Raw genomic sequence first — 10,313 nt, 5'->3', positions numbered from 1 at the left:
ATACCAGGGAGACCTTTGCTCAGAAGAAACCTACATGGGTGAACCTCCCGACTGAAGGGTCACAATTCTTCGCGAACACCCAACGGCAAGAGGAATCCTGGAAAAGGAGCCCGAGAAAGGAATACCCATGACTTAGCGTCCAAGGACCGATCCCACCTCCCAGAAACACCTGCCAAGTGAGTGACTGAAGATGTGGCTCTAGGATGGGGCTCATCAGCTACGCAAGGATACACAGACCCGTGACCAATAACACGGAGTGTCTTAGGTGGACAGTCATACTCATTAGTGAGTGATCACCAAAGATTACAGACACTCCAAACCCATTCCATCCATTATAGTTCCTTTACTGGATTAACAAAACCAAAGTTTTAAAAATATCTTTCTTTCACTTTCTGTGACTCCAAACTTACGTTAAACATTTAAAGGAACTTTTAAATGGAATTAAAAGCCTCATGACAAACAAAAGTTTAAAATATATATAGCTTCCTTTCGCTTTATTTGCATTTGAACATATTTACAAATGCTAAACACTAATAATCTAAAACATTAACCCACCAAAAACATGTCCCCCGATGTCCCTGCCACTGCTCGATGATCCTGGACCGAGAAATAAAAGTGCAAATAAAGAAGTGTACAAACTCACCTAACATTGGGACAAGTCGACCAAGTTAGCGCCGTCCCTGGATTTTTCATCTGTCTCTTCAGCACAGCGGTGGACAGAAAAGAGATAAAAAAACATTTTGCAGGTTACATCACCAGGACAATTTATGAATACAATGGACCCTTACAAAAATGATCAATGGTTCAACCATACTGAAAAACCTTTGAATTGTAAACCACAGAGAAGTTTAAATACTTTCTAAATTCTGTATGCAATGTGGTTGACTTGTAATTGCTCTGTGAAATGTTCAACAACTCACTCAAGGGCAATTAGGGATGGACAACAACATCTGGCCTTTCCAGCGATGCCCTCATCCCACAAAACAATAATATTGGGCGAAATTCTCTGGACACGGAGCGATGTCCACCGACTGGCGCACAAAACGGCGCAAATCAGTCGGGCATCGCGCTGCCCCAAAGGGCAGCACGGTAGCATTGTGGATAGCACAATTGCTTCACAGCTCCAGGGTCCCAGGTTTGATTCCCGGCTTGGGTCACTGTCTGTGCGGAGTCTGCACATCCTCCCCGTGTGTGCGTGGGTTTCCTCCGGGTGCTCCGGTTTCCTCCCACAGTCCAAAGATGTGCGAGTTAGGTGGATTGGCCATGCTAATTTGCCCATAGTGTCAAAAATTGCCCTTAGTGTTGGGTGGGGTTACTGGGTTATGGGGATTAGGTGGTGTTACTGGGTTATGGGGATAGGGCGGAGGTGTGGACCTTGGGTAGGATGCTCTTTCCAAGAGCCGGTGCAGACTCGATGGGCCGAATGGCCTCCTTCTGCACTGGAAATTCTATGTAAAAAAATAACATCAAAGGTGCGGAATGCTCCACATCTTTGGGGGCCGAGCCCCAACTTTAAGGGGCTAGGTCGGCGCCGGACGAATTTCCGCCCCGCCAGCTGGCGGAAAAGGCCTTTGGTGCCCCGCCAGCTGGCGCGGAAATGACATCTCCGGGCGGCGCATGCGCGGGAGCGTCAGCGGCCGCTGACGGCATGTGCAGTGGAGGGAATCTCTTCTGCCTCCGCCATGGTGGAGACCATGGCGGAGGCATGGTGGAGGCGGAAGGGAAAGAGTGCCCCCACGGCACAGGCCCGCCCGCGGATCGGTGGGCCCCGATCACGGGCCAGGCCACCGTGGGGGCCCCCCCCCGGGGCCAGATCGCCCCGCGCCCCCCCCCAGGACCCCGGAGTCCGCCCGCGGCATCTTGTCCCGCCGGTAAGGTAGGTGGTATAATCTACGCCGGCGGGACAGGCATTTTAGCGGCGGGACTTCGGCCCATCCGGGCCGGAGAATCGCGCGGGGGGGCCCGCCAACCGGCGCGGCGCGATTCCCGCCCCTGCCGAATCTCCGGTGCCGAAGAATTCGGCAACCGGCGGGTCGGGATTCACACCAGCCCCCGGCGATTCTCCGACCCGGCGGGGGGTCGGAGAATCTCACCCATTGTTACCTGTTGCCATTGTATGGTGTTATGTGTTAATGTAATGGTAATTACTCCATTACTTCCACTGATCAGCAACAGTCTGACATTTCTACACACGGCAGACATTCCATTGTCCCCGCACCTCCCCTTCCCCCTCCCATTCCGCATCTACCTACTTTCCCAGAAATTACGTGCCAACACCATCTGCACCATTACCAGTTCTGGATCAATGTTTAAAACAAAATGTATCAATAAGAGAATAAACAATGGTCCAAAAATCTCCCATCGATTTCCAAGCCACTGAAGAGATGCCCCAAAGTGATGTTTGTAGGTTTGTAATTCACCTCCATCATTCCCACCACAATGATGTTTTGTACAGTGATGTTTCAGTTCTTCCATGTCAACTGATATTAACTGGCCTAAAGGTTGACCTTATTGTTCTGTTAAGCTGTGCCGCAGCTGCTTGGGCCCTGGAGTACATTCCCTAAACCTCTCCATCTCTCTCTTTCTCCTCCTTGAAGACACTCTATAAGACTTACCGTTTTGTCCAAGCTTTAGTAATCGGCCCAAATATCTCCGAACGTGGCTCGGTGTTGTACTTTATTTTCGAATTAACATCCTCACAGTGTTGAGGAGCCCAAAGTGCCTTGAAACGTAATCATGTTCGCACTGGTTACAGTTATATTGTAGCCAGTGCATTGCTGAGGTCTCCGCTAACAAACAAAAGTGCATGGCCAAGTATTCCACACATTTTACACGGATGTGAAAGTGCTTTACGTTCTCAGAAAATGTTTTGGTTACCAGAAGCAAAATAAAAAGAGAAAATTGTTTATCAGGCCTTGCTGCACTTACAGTGATTTCTACTTCCACAGAAAGTAAATGAATGGAGTGTTGCTGAGGGCAGCCATTGTCCAGCGTGTCCAGAGAGCGTTCATCTCAAACTGCCGACATGCAAGGGTTTAAAGGCTGGAGATGAGACGATCAGCCAACCTACTCCCATCCCAGGAAAGATTCCTGACCTGAGCTCCCAGCCCAGCGCAAGCCCCCCACCCCCGACCTCCAACCACCCCGCCCCCCCAAGCCCGCCCCCCGGCACCCCAGAGGCAAATGTAGGGAAGGGACTCACCCCCTTTCCCCCTTTGGAGTTCAAGCCGCCATGTCCACATTTTTCAGGACTTGCATCAATTCAGGGCTGCGTGCACTGTATGTTCTATGTTCTATGACCCCTGGCTGAGGGGGGGGGGGGGCCAGAGCATCACAGGACGCCGGTGAATTGGGCGACTGACCCGATAATGTCATCCAATTGAATCAGTTGAGGACTTTACATTTTCCCGCTGGGTCTGACCAGGAAACCCATCAGGTCTGGTGGGACAGGCCGGGGGACTCGCAATCTTTTGCCCGACGCCTGATTTAACGGGACGACAAATAGCACTGGGCTAAATCGCTGGCTTTGAAAGCAGACCAAGGCAGGCCAGCAGCACGGTTCAATTACCGTACCAGCCTCCCCGAACAGGCGCCGGAATGTGGCGACTAGGGGCTTTTCACAGTAACTTCATTTGAAGATTACTTGTGACAATAAGAGATTTTCATTTAATTTCATCACTGGATAGCAGACCCGGAGAATCCCCCTCCCTAAACATTTTAGAGTTGTGTTATTGAAACATAAAAGATCCTGAGGGGACTTGACCGGGGGGATGTGGAAAGGCTGTTTCCTCTTGTGGGAGGACTGGAACTAAGAGGCACAATTTAAATATAAGGGGTTTCCCATTTAAGACGAGATGAGGAGAATTGTTTTCTCCCAGAAGGCTGTCAGCCGACGGAATTCCCTTCCCCAACGAGCAATGTGGGGGGAGGTGTTGGTGTCAATGAATATGTTTAGGGTTGGGTTAGAAAGAACCTCGATTGACAAGCGATGTAAAGGATATTGGAGCCGGCACAATGGAGTTGAGGCCCCAATCAGATCAGCCATGATGGTAACAAATGGCGGAGCAGGTTCCAAGGGCTAAATAACCTCCTCCTGCTCCCGATGTGAATGTTGTTGTAAGCATGTAGATCACAAAGAAAACACTGTGGATGCTGCAAATACTCAGCAGGCCAGGCAGCACCTGAGAGGGAGAAACCAAGTTCATCAGCCTGCAATTTTATTATATCATATTCTGCACCTGAAGGATGTTCCTCGCATCTTGTGGCAGAAAAAAGAAGCCAAATCCACGTGAAATTATCGCTAAAAATGGTTCCGTTTTGTCACAGTACAATATCACTTCTATATTCACCATATTATTCATCATATTACAAACATTGTTGATCCTATGGATATGAGTGGTGCTCTATAAATGCAATTACCTTTATTGTGTTAATGGAGAATCACTCTCTTCCAATGGTCAGTGGTAAACAAAGTACAATGTGCCTCTTGTTCCAGAATCACTTCAATTTCCTGGATGGAACTCTTTATGAATATCTCTCCCAGGCATCAATTCTCCATCTGGTGCCTCCCAGAGGTTATTTAGCCCCTGGAACCTGCTCCACCATTTGACACCATCATGGCTGATCCGATTGGGGCCTCAACTCCATTTTGCCGGCTCCAATATCCTTTCCCTCACTTGTCAATCAAGGTTCTTTCTAAACCAGCCTTCAAAATATTCATTGACGGCCACCCCCCCCCCCCCCCCCACCCCATTGCTCGCTGGGAAGGGATTCCGTCGGCTGACAGCCTTCTGGGAGAAAACAGTGCTGTTTTAGTGGGCGGCACGGCAGTGCAGTGGTTAGCACTGCTGCCTCACGGCGCCGAGGACCCGGATTCAGTCCTGGCCCCAGGTCACTGTCCGTGTGGAGTTTACACATTCTCTCCGTGTCTGCGTGGGTCTCACCCCCACAACCCAAAATTATGCAGCGTAGGTGGATTGGCCACGCTAAATTTCCCTTTAATTGGAATTTTTGATTTAAAGAGCATAGATACATAGATACATAGATACATAGAAGATAGGAGGAGGCCTTTTGGCCCTTCGAGCCTGCTCCACCATTCATCACGATCATGGCTGATCATCCAACTCAATAGCCTAATCCTGCTTTCTCCCCATAGCCTTTGATCCCATTCTCCCCAAGTGCTATATCCAGCCACCTCTTGAATATATTCAAAGTTTTAGCATCAACCACTTCCTGTGGTAATGAATTCCACAGGCTCACCACTCTTTGTGTGAAGAAATGTCTCCTTATCTCTGTCTGAAATGGTTTACCCTGAATCCTCAGGCTGTGACCCCTGGGGCGAAATTCTCCGGAAACGGCACGATGTCCGCCGACTGGCGCCCAAAACGGCGCAAATCAGACGGGCATCGCGCCGCCCCCAAGGTGCGGAATGCTCCGCATCTTTGGGGGCCGAGCCCCAACCTTGAGGGGCTAGGTCGGCGCCGAACGAATTTCCTCCCCGCCAGCTGGCGGAAAAGGCCTTTGGTGCCCCGCCAGCTGGCGCGGAAATGACATCTCCGGGCGGCGCATGCGCGGGAGCGTCAGCGGCCGCTGACGGCAACCCCGTGCATGCGCATTGGAGGGAGTCTCTTCTGTCTCCACCATGGTGGAGACCGTGGCGGAGGCGGAAGGGAAAGAGTGCCCCCACGGCACAGGCCCGCCCGTGGATCGGTGGGCCCCGATCGCAGGCCAGGCCACCGTGGGGGCACCCCCTGGGGCCAGATCGCCCCGCGCCCCCCCCAGGACCCCGGAGCCCGCCCACGCCGCCTTGTCCCGCCGGTAAGGTAGGTGGTTTAATTTACGCCGGCGGGACAGGCATTTCAGCGGCGGGACTTCGGCCCATCCGGGCCGGAGAATCGCGCGGGGGGGCCCGCCAACAGGCACGACGCGATTCCCACCCCCGCCGAATCTCCGGTGCCGGAGACTTCGGCAACCGGCAGGGGCGGGATTCACGCCAGCCCCCGGCGATTCTCCGACCCAGCGGGGGGTCGGAGAATCTCGCCCCTGGTTCTGGTAACACCCATCATTGGTAACATCTTCCCTGCATCTACCCTGTCCAGTCCTGTTAGAATTTTACAGTCTCTATGAGATCCCCCCTCATTCTTCTGAACTCCAGTGAGAACAATCCCAACCTAGTCAATCTCTCCTCACATGACAGTCCCGCCATCCCTGGAATCAGTCTGGTAAACCTTCGTTGCTCTCCCTCGAGAGCAAGAACATCCTTCCTCAGAGAAGGAGACAAAACTGCCCACAATACTCCAGGTGTGGCCTCACCAAGGCCCTGTACAATTGCAGCAAGACTTCCATTCTCTGTTTTATTAAGGCGTTTGCAGCCGCCACAACATCCTTGAATAATTATCATTGTAATGATTGCTTTGCCATTTCCTTGTTTGCCCAGCGTCACAGGGAATGAGTCAGCCATGTTATTGCATGGCATTATTCTAAAGCTGTACTTACACACATTCTGGGCGAAATTCTCCGGAAACGGCGCGATGTCCGCCGACTGGCGCCCAAAACGGGGCAAATCAGACGGGCATCACGCCGCCCCAAAGGTGCGGAATGCTCCGCATCTTTGGGGGCCGAGCCCCAACATTGAGGGGCTAGGCCGGCGCCGGAGGGATTTCTGCCCCACCAGCTGGCGGAAACGGCCTTTGGTGCCCCGCCAGCTGGCGCGGAAATGACATCTCCGGGCGGCGCATGCACGGGAGCGTCAGTGGCCACTGATGGCATCCCCGTGCATGCGCAGTGGAGAGAGTCTCTTCTGTCTCCGCCATGGTGGAGACCGTGGCGGAGGCGGAAGGGAAAGAGTGCCCCCACGGCACAGGCCCGCCCGCGGATCGGTGGGCCCCGATCGCAGGCCAGGCCACCGTGGGGGCACCCCCCGGGGCCAGATCGCCCTCGCCCCCACCAGGACCCCGGAGCCCGCCCGCGCCGCCTTGTCCCGCCGGTAAGGTAGGTGGTTTAATTTACGCCGGCGGGACAGGCAATTTATCGGCGGGACTTCAGCCCATCCGGGCAGGAGAATCGAGCGGGGGCGCCCGCCAACCAGCGCGGCGCGATTCCCGCACCCGCCGAACCTCTGGTGCCTGAGACTTCGGCAACCGGCGGGGGCGGGATTCACGCCAGCCCCCGGCGATTCTCCGACCCAGCGGGGGGTCGGAGAATCTCGCCCCTGGTTCTGGACACACCCATCATTGGTAACATCTTCCCTGCATCTACCCTGTCCGGTCCTGTTAGAATTTTACAGTCTCTATGAGATCCCCCTCATTCTTCTGAACTCCAGTGAGAACAATCCCAACCTAGTCAATCTCTCCTCATATGACAGTCCCGCCATCCCTGGAATCAGTCTGGTAAACCTTCGCTGCACTCCCTCGAGAGCAAGAACATCCTTCCTCAGAGAAGGAGACCAAAACTGCCCACAATACTCCAGGTGTGGCCTCACCAAGGCCCTGTGTAATTGCAGCAACACATCCCTGCTCTGTTTTATTAAGGCGTTTGCAGCCGCCACAACATCCTTGAATAATTATCATTGTAATGATTGCTTTGCCATTTCCTTGTTTGCCCAGCGTCACAGGGAATGAGTCAGCCATGTTATTGCATGGCATTATTCTAAAGCTGTACTTACACACATTCCTATTTCATACCCATGTTATTATGAACAAGATCACAATTTTCACAATTTAAAACAGGCTTCAGCAAAAAGGCTAAAACTTAAACTTTTCCTTCAGGAACTCCCAGCTCCCCGTGTGTGAATCTGACACCACAACCCCCATTTCACACAAAAAAACTAATTTACCTTGAATTATTTTACATTGAAGTATTTACATCTGTTTAACAGGCTCAATTTATTGAGATTGTGCTCAGTATGTCACCATACCTCAGTGTAATAGGATTATTTTCTAATGTCCCACAGATAGATTGGAGCTTAACATGGGGCTGGATTCTCTGCAGGCTGACGGTGAAATCCGGGGCGGAGAATCCATTTCCCCGCATGGAATCGGGGCCAGTGCCGTAAAGCCACGCCGCGTATCCCCTACCTGGGGCCATTGCTGGAAGCCCTGGCTCTGCTATTCTCTGCCCCCGACTGGCTGAAGTCCTGACGGCGTGGATCTAACATGGTCCTGCCGGCCAGGATGCTGGTGCGGCGGCTGAGGGCCGATTGGAGGGCAGGGGGTGCCTTATATGGGACCGGGTAATTTATGGTCAGGTGGTCCGGGTCGGGCGCAGCTGGATTCTCCGCTGGTGAGATTGCACCGACAGCGTACCCATGCCCGGGAATTTCCAGATGGCGTGGGGATGCCCACAATGGGAAACCCCATTGGCCGGTTGACGGGACAGAGAATCCTGCTGACGGTGGGAGCGCGCCGTGCCAGAAACTGGGTGCAGCGGGATGGAGAATCCCGCCCATGATGTTTAAATCTATAATACAACATGAGTACCTCTTTGTTCTTCACTAAGATGTACACAACAGCTTGGTGCGATTCTCAGCAATTCTGAATATTAATTCCTTCCTCCTGTCCTGAAAACGGAAACAAGCGAGAGTAGAAATCCACCAAGTGGTCAGTTTTCATGACTGACTCCGGACAGGCGAATGGCAGAAGCTTATTGTTATTGGCCAGTATCGGAGTCACGCTGGACGACCAATCCTGAGAGATTGCAGTGTCATCGTGGTCACTCCTGCTAAGATTGGCTAACTGAGCAGACTGCTGACCAAACTTTCCGATATTTGTGAAAAGGTGCCACACGAGTTAATGTACAGATCAAGTGAGCTATTGGGGCAAGCAGGAACGCCTTTAACTCAGTAAAACAGAATATCCTGTAGTCCCTGAAACATAGCAGTGCTAAACATGTCAGCAGAAATCAGTGTGTTAATGTCCACACAACTAATCAGTGAAGGATAGTCGATCTTTATTCAGTTTTCAAATTTTGGAGTTTAAGCTTGCAGGGAGAAGTTTGACTGGTTTATAGAGGAAGTGGGGTCAATAAAATAGCCTCTTCCAAGGTGGGAGTTGGCAGTGTGTATATATATCTCATGGTACTCTCAGCATTTTGTCGATGGTGGAGCTATCTCGCCCTGGGTGGTGGTGGTGGGGGGGGGTTGTCACCTGTTGCTAACTTTCCATTGGTTCAATTGCTCTGTTTTATTACCTTTGCTCTCGAGTCGCCAGGTATCTTTATGATACCGCCACGAGGTTCAAGTCCGAGTAATGATCAATAACCCAATACACCGATAAGTAAGATTCAAATCAAAGCACATTTATTATACACAGTAATCGCTACTCATGCACAAATTCTACGTCTAAGCTACTTCTACAACTAACAGGCCTATACTTAGCTTCTCCTCTCTTCCCTGGTCCTGGAGCTTCTGGAGTTCTGTGGGAACAAGCATAGTGTCTGTAACTATCTTGGTTTAACATCTCGTATGATAGTCTGTCTGTTAGTGCCAATTACTCCCTTTATAATTGGTCACTATGTGTGACTCCGTCATTTTTTTTTCAAAAACCAAATTTTAGGACAAGACACACTTTCAAATACTGAACCAGTGCAAGCCGTCTCGCAGATTGTGAGGTTTACCATCCAAATGTTTCAGGATGTAAATAGCATAAGGTAGGCAACCTAAGGGTTTTTAAACTAAAACTTTCCAAAATGAGGTGCGCATGGGCCGCGACGGGTAAGAGTTGGATGGAGTCCCCAGGTAGGACGGCGACCAATGCCGTGTCTCCCCTACCCGAGCGTAGTTGACCAGAGGGGGGGTTCCTAGGCAGGGCGGGTCCCAAGCCCGTTTCTCCACTGCCTGAGCAATCGACAAGAACGGGCAAGAAATGTAGTCATCGTGGGGGGGCTGCCGTAGTGGTTCTTCCCTCGAACCAGAAGGGCAGTTATGAACGGGCGTGTGGTATCTGTCGACGGACAAGTTCCGCTGAACTGGCGTCTGGGACCTTAACAAGTCTCTGCAGACAAACTAGTTCCTCTGAACTAGCATCTGGCCAATAGCAAGTCTCTGTGGGCAAGTCCTCGGAGGTTTCGGCCGAAAAGGCGTGGGGCCATGAAAAAAAAATAGCCGGTCTAACATACAACATTTAACAAAATACTACAAACAACATAAAACATGCTGCAGGTTCCATCAGAAAGGACACCGTTTCTCCCAAGCGGTTCCTTTTAAAACATCATCTGGACACCTCAGTTTTCGTTTGCGAACAGGGTCGCAAAGGGGTTCTCGTTTTGGGAGTTAGACTCAAGGTCGTCATCTTCTCCCGGATGCCAAACTCTTGAAT

The sequence above is a fragment of the Scyliorhinus torazame genome, chromosome 16 (assembly GCF_047496885.1).
Source record: "Scyliorhinus torazame isolate Kashiwa2021f chromosome 16, sScyTor2.1, whole genome shotgun sequence".
Lineage (NCBI taxonomy): Eukaryota > Metazoa > Chordata > Chondrichthyes > Carcharhiniformes > Scyliorhinidae > Scyliorhinus > Scyliorhinus torazame.
This window is presented reverse-complemented; position numbering follows the sequence as displayed.